Raw genomic sequence first — 11561 nt, 5'->3', positions numbered from 1 at the left:
CGAGTTCGATTATACCGCAAACCACTTACTCGAGAATCCTTCTACCAGCAACTTCGCGAAGACTTCGACATGCAGATTTTGGTTGAGGAAGAGAAATATTCCTCACCTTTGGTTCATTAAGTGATTCGACTACTCTTACATACTGTACATAATTTGTTTGTTTTGTTAGTATAAATTACTTTCTGTATATATTTTTGCATTTATGTAACATTTGCATTTTGCTCTTCCTTTTTGAAGGAACAATATTTTCACCACTTTGCTGTTCCTTTTTGAAGGAACAACACCTCTGCACTTTGATGTTCCTTTTGGAAGAAACAACATTTCCTCCATTCTACTGTTCCTTTCCGAAGGAACATCATTTCCGCCATTTCGCTGTTCCTCTTCAGAAGGAACAACACTTGCATTTTTTTTGCTGTTCCTCTCCCAAAGGAACGACACTTTCATTTTACTACTATTCCTTTTTCGAAGGAACAAAATTTTCATTTTTTGCTGTTCCTTTTCCGAAGGAACAACATTTTCATTTTCTTTTGTTTCTTTTTCCGAAGGAACAACACTTTCGTTTTCTGTTGTTCCTTTTCCGAAGGAACAACATTTTTGTTTTCTGCTGTTCCTTTTTCTGAAGGAACAACATTTTTGTTTTCTACTGTTCCTTTTTTCCGAAGGAACAATATTTTCGTTTTCTGCTGTTCCTTTTTCTGAAGGAACAACATTTTCGTTTTCTGCTGTTCCTTTTTCCGAAGGAACAACATTTTCGTTTTCTACTGTTCCATTTTGCAAAGGAAAAACACTTGCATTTTCTGTTGTTCCTTTTTCTAAAGGAACAACACTTGTGTTTTCTGCTATTCCTTTCCGAAGGAACAACACCTTCATTTTTCTGTTGTTCCTTTTCGAAAGGATAACATTTTCGCATTGTTTTGCTTGCACTTGTTTTCTTTGTTGCTGTTCCTCTTAATGCACAACAGTTTTGAGTATTTCTTTCCTTTTGCTTGTGATTTTGTGCACAGTACTTGTTTTATCTTTTTCTTCTTTGTGTGTTTTATCATTTAGATCATTTTTGAAACACAACTATACACCTATGCAATGAATACAAAAACTAGAGGATACTGAAATCAACAAATTACATAAAAGTCGTTATCTTTACAAGAAATTGCTTTGAATTGATAAGAGAAAAGAGGAAAGGACACAACTATTGATCACCTTGTTGTCACTATTCTACTAATACTGATATGATTGGTTATCTTTATCATGATGGTTCTTTCTAAATTCCCATAATCCTCTTTGATCATTATTAAGGAATAAGAACAAAGGGTATATTTTTCTATTGAGATGTTAAGACTTCTTCCACCATCCCTACTCTTAAGGAGTGCTGAACCACCCTTTGTGTATAAATAGGAAAAGTACTTTATAAAAGAAAAAATAAGAGAAAAATGTTTATATAATTTTCTAACATGGTTTGTCAGATGAAGGATAGGGGGTCTCATCAAGAGCCAGCCTACCATGATCATAAGGAAGAAAGTGAAGTGGCATTCCCACTATGGCCACCACACCAAGGATATGATCCAAGAGGCACATCAAAAAAAATAAAGAGTCCTTGGAACAGGAGGTCTCATCACAAGCCAGCCTGCCCACCTTTCACTCCTTCCTAGTGAATGGCATTATGATTTATCTGGTTACCAAGCCAGCATAATGGCCTCCATTCTGACATTGCACAGCAGTTTCATAAGCATACACAAACGATCATGGTTTCATGGGTGAAATAAACAACTCTGTCAAGGTTATGGACACCTGTGGGCAACAGAGCTCTATTGATGGTATTGAAGTCACATTCTTTATACACCAATAGCAATTATAAAACCCTTCTTCTATCTTTGTAATGGGTCAAATAAGATTATGTACATAATTCCTCCAAACCTTTAATACATGAAAATCTATTACAATCAATCATGACGGAAAAAGTTGATAATGACCGCATCAGACCTTTTGTGCATGTCAGCTCTCCTATCCTCCAAATCTCGCATCATATCACAGCATTCTCTTCTTTATTAAGAGATTCTATTATATACCTCGATTCTGGCAATCTACTCGTTCTTGTAAACATGGCATCTCGGTATATGTTGTTCCTTTCTAACTCTGTACCATGGCAGTTCAACGCGCCACTCCCTCATTTGATGGCCGAGGACGGCCTATCACATTGCAGGGGGGGAGCAGGTGACCTGATAATTTACTAGCATACATGTCAACCTATTATTCAGAGAATTCTCACTCAGGAATAGTAAGGCTTAATGGTATATTATTTTCCAATTTGCATGGCTTTCTATTCCAAAGCTATTTCCGTGTTATGCTTTGCAAAAATTAGCAGTAATTTGAAATTTGAACGAGCTTGTTCTTTCGTCATTTTCTCTGTGGTTGCTAATAGCTTGAACAACCTATTGTTCCATTGCCGTCTCTGTGTTTTTTACAGAATGCATGCTAAGCATGGGAGGAAAATCAATTCGTAGAGATCCACAGGTTTTGACAGTCTCTGATGCTACATGAGAAATCCTAACAAGGGCACGATGGATAGTTTATCTCAATCGTCTACAACAATCCAAAGAGAATGTGGCAATTGAATTTTTGCAAAACTTGCAAGAATATCACTCCACGGTAAGAGGGAGACAGATAACAGTCATCGATGACATAACTATAGAGGTTTTGGGACTGCCAACCACTGGACCTGTGTGGAATCTAAAGAAGGTAAGATTGCGAGACGCCATAAAAATCTTCCAGGATGAAGGCCAAAACATGACTGTAAGAGGAAAGGGAGTTCTACTAGCAGCCTTGGGAGAGCCGTGGGTGGAATTGGCGAGAATCATCTAGAGTTACATCACCTGTGAAGGCAGGAAAGACATGGTAAGACCACGCCACCTTAAACTTTTAGCCGTGTTAAAATAAAAATGCACTATGAATTTGCCTGCATTTTTAAATTCTTTATTACATGATGTTGCCCAAAGCATGAAGAAATCTCGCCATGTAGAATCTGTAGTAAGTCACCATGGGTTGATACGACTGATAGTTAGCTACAATCTTGCTCAGCAACAGAGCAGTTGGGAAGAACTAATTTTCACAATAGACGGGGGACTGGCTTTACAAGCCCTAAAACGAAAACATGCTGCAAGTACGTCGAACTGACCGCTGAAACAAAGGAAATTTGTTAGATTGGCATGGATTAGAGGGAGGCTGGAAAATTCCCAAGGGAACACCAGTCAACCGATGGAGATAGATGATTCAGGGGATGAGCAACCCCCACAATTGGAAGCAGGGGAGAACGAAAGAGAATTGAACGAAAACAATGAGGGAGAAACAGAGGAAGAGATATGGTCAAGCGGAAGAAGAAACAGAGCAACGAGAGGAAAGACCATTGCAAAATTCGCTGCGAGAAGATGAATTGGCCCAAATTCTAGCAAATATGGGAAAATATACTCAACCTCTTAGCCCACTAAACCCCCACATCGAAGAAGGACCGCAGGAGCACTCTGTTCATAATAAGAGTGCATCTGAAGAATTTTGCGATGAGGAAGAAGAAGAAGAGATTCACTCTGCCCATGATGAAAGTGTATCCGGAGAGAAAAGTGATGAAGATAAAGAAGAGGAACAATCTGTTCCAAGTTAGAATACACCGGAAGAATTTCATGAAGAAGAAGGGGTGGAAGAAGAAGTTACCCAGGAAATAGCAAACCAAGCTAGGGTTTCTACCCCTGAACAACCCGATCAGCAGAATAATGAGGAAGCACCCTAAGAAGAAAATCAGGAAATTGGTCAAGGCAAAAGTCCATGCCCAAGTAAGCGAACGGTTGTTCCTTCCAAGAAAACAGAAGAAATCAAAATATTATGAAAGGAATAGCAAAGACTACTTAACGTGATAGCACGACTTCGACAACAAATCAGGGTTTTGAAGATGGGGAAGAAAGCAAAAAGGACCTCGATGGTAAAGCATGCAACCACTCCAGCGAAACCCCTTAGGAAAAAGATTAAGAGGACTCAAGTCCAGCCTGCCGTTCAAAACCGAAAGGAATAGCATTTGGCTGTTGCCCATGTCGAAGTACAAACAGATAACATATCGGCCTGTGACAAAGAAATTCAGACAGAGGCACAGTCCTCTGAGGAAATTCGAACCATAAATACGGAACGACGCAATAAGAAGATTCAAGTAAACCTCCTGCTTACAACTACTATGTGGGATAGTGACCCGAGGACAGTAACTCTGCGAGAGGGTTTGGTGCAAGCCCAACAAGTAGTAGAGAAACTTACATAACATACTGTCTCTTGAGAAAAGTATGAGGAATTACAACAGCAGCTGAGGGATGTCAACTTATCCGAAAGTCAGGCTTTTGAAGGATGGCGAAAGGAAGAAGAAAGAGTCAAAAAGGTAACTCATAGACTAGATGTAGTCATCAAACAAATGGATACCTTATGCTCTTTGTATATTGATGTTCTAGCGTGTAGAGCACCTGCTAGGAACTATGCTTTGTTTTTAATGGAAAGATATTTGCAATTGAAAATTAAAGCTGTCAAAGTAGGAGCCCCTATAGAAATAAACACTATTGATGACTTCATAAACTGTTGTAAGCACTATGGGGTGAAGGTTCAGAGATTATTATGTGAGTTCTATTTGCACAACCTTGTGTTAGATCGAGAAACAGAGCAGAATTCCAGCCCTTTCGTTGGGGATGTCCAACTGCAGGCATTCATTTCTTTTGGTGTTAATAAAATAAAATGGCTTAAAGCCTACAATGCCTTTCAAAGACAAGAAAATGGATTAGACTTATGGGTGAGAGCTGAGCCTAGAGACCCATTGCAGTTATGGAATAAACATAGGAACCTAATGAGGACTCCGGGCATGATTGAAGCATTAGGACCTATTCATACAACAATCAATCAGCAAGGGATAGAATACTTCTTTACCATCAAAGACCTTGCCATTGTAGCTACCAAATTCCGATATCAGACTTCTAATATGAACATCCAACACAGGGAACCATTTAACTATGAGAACTTTAAGTTAGCTGCTAATTGCTTGGGCCCTTTTGGTGACCTTATTTTGAGGGAAGGACCGTCTTGGTTAGGCTGTAGGTTCTGAAGTCCGGTCATTTGGCATCCTACACCAGGATACCAAGCCTTATACGAAATTCCTGAGGGTCAGACAGTACATCTTTTTGAGCACCTGGCTAGGTATCATGGTTGTAGACCACCTCATGAGATCCCATCTCTAGCCTACTCCCTCACCGCCTTGCATGTCAACTACAATGTTCTCATGAGGGCATGAAAAAGGGTAAGCAGGGAGGTGTATTAAGCACTGGAGAAGGTATGTTATTTTCATTTACTTTGTCATCTTTTCTTTAAAACTCATAACCTCTTTACATCATGAACTAGGTATATGACAAGAGATTATGATAAAATCTAGAAGATTTATATGCAATGTGAAATAACTAATAATTACCCTTTTTCTATGCAGAAAGAGGAGAAAACGGAAGACTGCCATCCCAAAGGAAAAGACAAGACAAAGTTAAATATTGTCCCTTTGACAGAGAATCGCATTCAAACAAGGCAATCCAAATTGGAGCGTATCAGCCAAGAAAAGGAAAAGGAGATACCAAATCGGTGCAAGAGAACAAGAGGATAACTGAGAACTAACAGTTTGGCGAATCCTTCAGGGTCCTTTGATCCTGAGGGATCACTACCTTAACGATTTCCTATATCGTTGATATCTCTACTCGGCTGTTATAAGAAGGGGGTAGCACTGCTAGTCCGGGGAACAGACTATTGTTATTTTATGAAATTCTCCTTTGTACTTGAAACTTTGATCAGCAACTCTCTTTGAAGAGCGATTCACTGTAACTCTATTTTGATGTTTTAATATATAAATCTTGTTGCCGTTATATCTTTGATTCTGGAGTAACCTTAAGTAGTGTGTCCCTGGAGGCTAAGGGCCCGGCCCTAGTTGATCACTTGCTCCTGTACTATTATTTCTGATTCATGCGTGGTTTGATCTCTTCTATTCGCTCTGTTGAGTAATCTGACGTGCCTTGCTATTTAACATATCGGTTCTGTTATATTTCTTCTATACTTGACTAAGTAATGTTATTCTCTGCAACAGGAATGCTATGTTATTCATTCTAACTGTATATCACATTGTTGTCGATTTTGACAATTGATATAACATTGTTGTTCCGTCGTGATCACAATTTCTATTTCTTTATAACTGTGATTCATACTTGTTGTATCGAAGCTCAGATTACTGCCCCTTTCAATATTAATAGTGTCGCGTGTTTAATCTGGTTTGTTGTACGTTTATATTTGATTTAAGTTGTTGTTCTATATTTTATTTCTGTTAGTTTGCTGTTCCATTTCTATATGCTATTCAATTCATCTCTAAAGTAAAGATTGTTACTTAATTCCTATAGGTTAAGGTTTTGTTGTTCAATCCTATTTATAAAATTAGTTGATGTTCCATTTCCTGTCATTTGAGTTATCATCGCTTTGGTGTGCAGAACGATTTGAGACTGTAGTGAACATTGACATATGTTGTCTAGTTCCCAGATTGATGATCTTTTCCTTGATTGCTTTTTAATTTCATCAGTTTACAGAGGGAAGAGTTACCATTATTGTACCCTTGACTGATAAATTGTTGTAGCTTTCTGAATCCATGATTTGAGTTTTAGGTAGATTTTATTCGAAGCATCCATTTACTCTGGTATTTGGAACACTATACTACTAGCATTACTCTGACAAATGACCGCCTCAAACTGAGTACACTCTTTGAGATAACAAATCGTTCCTGGATTGACAATTAATGTAGGGTAAATAGAGGTGAAAAAGATCCTTTTTACTGCTCGACAGCTATATTCCCGGATAAGCGAATTGCACACTCAACATGACCGATATATGGTGTGGATGATGGATCCATCTAAAAGGTGCAAAAGACGATAGATGAGATGATGCATCCTACCTAACTTCATGACAGAAATAAAGACATGCAAATCAAATAGATAAGCTATGAGAAAAATTTCTTTAGGTACATTGCATTGGGATTATTAGGAAGGAAATGGCCTTTAGAATCCTCCAAAAAATATTGCCCCTTGCCTAATTTCAAGGGTAATTACGGGTAGACATAGCTTCCATGATGTCCTCATCAAAATGGAAGATGAGCAGACAAGAGGAATATTTACTACATCATGCGACGCGGTACCTAGTGCGTCAAACTAAGAAAGAAGGTTCACATACGCATCATATGGAATGGTAGATGACGAGATAGTAGATGAAGGATCTATGTATGTTGAGACCTCGAAATCTATCGAAAGAGGTTGAATAGAAGCGTGCTCAGAAACCTCAGAAAGGATTGCCAACGAGGAACTCAAGGATGATGACAGGTAAAGGATATGGTCCGTGGTGTCCGTCATCTCGACATCTGGGGAAGGGATCACGATGGTGGGACCAGATTCCCCCTATTCTGGTTTACTATTGGTACAAAAATCCATAGGAAGAGGAAAAGGTGATCCATTATGAGTGGTCTCGTATATGGAAAGTGCCTTAAGGAAATCACAAAATTCGTTGAGATGAGGGCAACAATGGAAGTAGTCACCATGATGATCACACAGGGCACAAGGGTGATTTTTGCATAACATTGTGGGTTTCTTGGGTGGACTCGGTAAGTTAACATGGACTTTAGGGATATTTGACTCAGGGAATGTTTCATGAACCAAAGGTTTGAGATGAGGAAGCTCAGGACAATTATTGGTCGCGTGCCCCACAACTTTACACAAAGCGCACGGAGGTGACGACTTTGGGGTCTTGGGGACTGGAGGAGGTTGGGGAGCCTTGTCCTTAGGTTCTTTCCTCTTAGCTTTTCCCCCTGTCCAGATGCTTTCACAACAGGAGTGAGTTTCTCTTGAGGTTGTGATGGAACTAAAGTAGTGGTAGGGGCCATAGGGACTAGTTGAACTGGGGTCAGAGCATGATAAGGTCTTAGCTGACCAAGAAGAATGCTTGCAGGGGGATCAATGTACCATACAGGGATACCTAAAGTCATGTTAGGAAGGACCAACGAAGCCATGAAAGGGACATAAAATATTGCGGGAGGGAGAAATAAGAAAGGTATCTGGCCTGCAAGGTAATGTCTCGGCGGAACAACTCTTGGATGGTTGAGACCTGGAGGAACAGTTCGTGGGGTACGATAGGAGAGGCACCCACAAATGGAGGAGGTCCTAGGGGATGGATCTGGATGGCTCGGCTGGGATGGTAACTGCACGGTGTGGAGGAGCTCATTGTGGATCGAATGTACCAAACTAATTGAGGACAACCCGTGACACTGAAAGATTTAGGTTCTAAGATGAGAGGGGGAGGACCAGGGAAAGAACCCTGGTGCATTGGAACCTCCAGGATGGGGAAGGTTTGGAATGATGGAATAGACAGAACCGGATTGCACATAAATCACGTCATATCTTAGAGCAGTTTGGAGAGCTTCTTCCTCAGTCTGAGGAAAATGGGACGCGTCATCTTTTCCAATGGGTGCTAAAAGGCTCCTGAGAAACCAATCTAGATAGACACGGTCTTTGAAGTGAGGGGCACAACATGTGCTCCTCCTTCTACGCCACTCTTAAACATGGTCGGAAAGGTGAGTGGCAGAGTACTGACGAAATGAGGTTAATATCTTTTTACCAGTGTCGTATCAGAGAGGTAGTTAGAAATATGAGAGGAACAATTAGCAAGTGTCACGAAAATGGAATGAAATGTGGCGGGCTAGTCTACATACTATTTTGTAGCGTCTCTAGTAAGTGTGCGTTGGAACATCCGAAAACGAATGAAGTCATCGGTAATGGAGTTGGATGAACACCACATGTGGAAGGAGAAAACATGATCGGTAGGATCCTCTCCAGAATTACCCTCAAACTTTGGGATATTTGAGGGAAGCTTAGTCGGCATAGCATGCCAACTAGCATCGCGGTGTATTGGGTCATTTATCAACTGGCTAAAATCCAGGAGACTTAAGCCAGCCATAAAAGGGAGTATGGGAGTTTTCTGAATGGTTCATGAGATTGCTCCTCTAGATGTGATCACTAGGGTAGAACCGGAGCCAACACTAGGTTGGGTTCCTACACCAGTTGTGGGTCCAAACATGGTGACAATATGTGGTGAAGGAGGCTCAGAATCAGATGAACCAGGAGAAGAGTTGGTATGAGGACTCAGAGGGCTATGAACTCAAACCTAGTGGGGAGGAGTAATATGCCCGAGTGGAAAATGGGGATGAAGCTATAAGAGTCTCTATGACAAACGCCTTGGTGGCACAATGGTGGTAAGACACATGTGACATGAAAATGGTGAAGGGAGATCAACAATATGACTTTGTCTCGATGAGGGGAGTTAAATTTATTATGTTTAATCTTGGCTTGGGGGTCTAAACCAACCGCCCTTCGCTTAATGTGTGCAAGTGTATTTATTGATTAAGCCTATATCGCGTTTGTAAAAAAGAAAAAATATTGTTGAAAATAAACTAAAATTAACAATAGTAAATGAACAACAAAACCATTAACTAAACCCCACCTAAACTAAATTTGCAAACACTGTGTTGGTTGTTGGAAAAATCAACTGAAAACACACTAAAAAGTTCAAGGGATCTAAGTTTCAGTGTGACTGGGATGAAATGACACTAGGCTACTGGAAAGTGGTGCAGCAACAACAAAAAACCAGAGAGTGAGATCGCTACAAAAAGATAGGGAGATGGGTGTAAATCCTAGGGCAACCGATGGGACCCTAAGGCCAATGACCAAACAAGGTTTAATATGAAACCATGGATGGAAACAACCTATCTTTGGAGATCTGAAAGAAAAGGGTATAGATCTGGAAAATATGGCTGAAAGTGCTGGAGAAACTCATAATTCTTACTCAGCTAAACTCCTCCCATAAAGGTGGAAGCGTACTAGAAGCCCTAAGGGGATAAATTCCACTTTGATGAGTAAATCAGAGTATATCAAGGCCTAAGCAGGATGAGACAGAGGTCAAACAACCCAACACACAACTCTTGACAAAACCCAGAATCAAATATGATAAAAACCTGGAAACCCTAAAATCGCTGGTACTAACCTATTTTTAGGGGGGCTCACAGTTTTTGGTGTGAAATATGCACTCTAGAATCGAGATCGCACCTTTTGGGCTAAGAAGTGTGATTTCTGATCCTTGATTCCTAGTCAGAAAATCTCATAAAAAACTACCGTCTCTGTCGTAGCTCATTCCTGTGACATGCAGAAAAGACTAGAAAACTAGCAAAAGTTAGAAATTTGACATATCTAGGGTTAGAAAGCTAGTAAATGACATTAAGAGTCTGAACAAATAAGAAACCCTAACCTGAAAACTAAAGGTCACCCAAGTTTATGGATCTGAAGTAAAAACCCAATGGAGTTGCCAATTTTGTTGTAGTGTTTTCGTCTCAAAGATGTATGAAAAGAACCCACTTAAGATTGCGGATGGAAAACATTATGAACAATACAAATGGCTACTAAACATTGTAGATTTGCAGCAAATGATAGAAGCAAAACCTTGCAAAGTCCTGACCTATGACACAATCATAGTTAAACAACAAAAAGAAACAATAATAACTCCAAATATCCAATGGAAACGAAATATACAAAGAATATATTTTATTATAACACCTGTGAAGGGAACAAATAAATTCTACCAGTCCCCCTCTATGGGATGGGTTTTTTTCTATCCTAAAACTTCTTCAGCTTGTATAGAGTCTCTCTCCTCTATAATGTGAAAACCCAACAAATAAAATGTTTGAGCTTAATGGGAACTCAAAGGCAGAGAAATGGTGTGCGGCAATGAAAATAATAAGAGTTACAACAATGAGTGCAACAACGAAAATAATCAAAAGTGAATAATGAATGGAAAACCCCTCTATTTATAACAAAATATTGAGTTATCCTCGAATAATGAGCAATAATAAAATATTATTAACCCCATTCTTGGAATAACCACTTGGAATATATTATTATATTTGGTTAGAAGGGAAAACGTATTTAAACTTTTATTTAGAAATAATAAATAAATAAATGATTTATTTATCATCTCAAGAAATTGGTTAAGGAATAATAAATAAATAATGATTTATTTAATTATTCCTAAGGGATTTAGTCAAATTTGACAAGGAATATTAATTAATTAGTGATTAATTAATTATTCCTAGAGAAAAATAAGATAATTAATAATTTATCTTTTGATTTTTCATAATTGGGTCAAATATGACAAGGAATAATAATTGAACAATGGTTTAATTAATTATTCCTGGAAAAAAATAAAATAAATAGTGATTTATTTAATTATTCTTCATGGGTTTAATTATAAATTACTTAACAAAGGTGGTTTATTAAGTAATTTCTCACAATGAAAGCAATTTTGCTATGGTAAAATTGACTTTACATGGTGTACTTTCATCCATCTAGTAAATTAGGCTAGATGATCAATTTTTGGTGATAACACTTTCATCAAAGGGGACCAAGTTAAACAGGGAGAGAGGGCGAAATATTTTT

Source organism: Pinus tabuliformis, chromosome 1_1 (assembly GCF_031772625.1).
Source record: "Pinus tabuliformis cultivar Carrire ecotype Pingquan chromosome 1_1, CPIR1, whole genome shotgun sequence".
In the NCBI taxonomy this organism is placed as follows: domain Eukaryota; kingdom Viridiplantae; phylum Streptophyta; class Pinopsida; order Pinales; family Pinaceae; genus Pinus; species Pinus tabuliformis.
The sequence above is the reverse complement of the archived record's forward strand: the minus strand, read 5'-3'. Positions refer to the sequence as shown.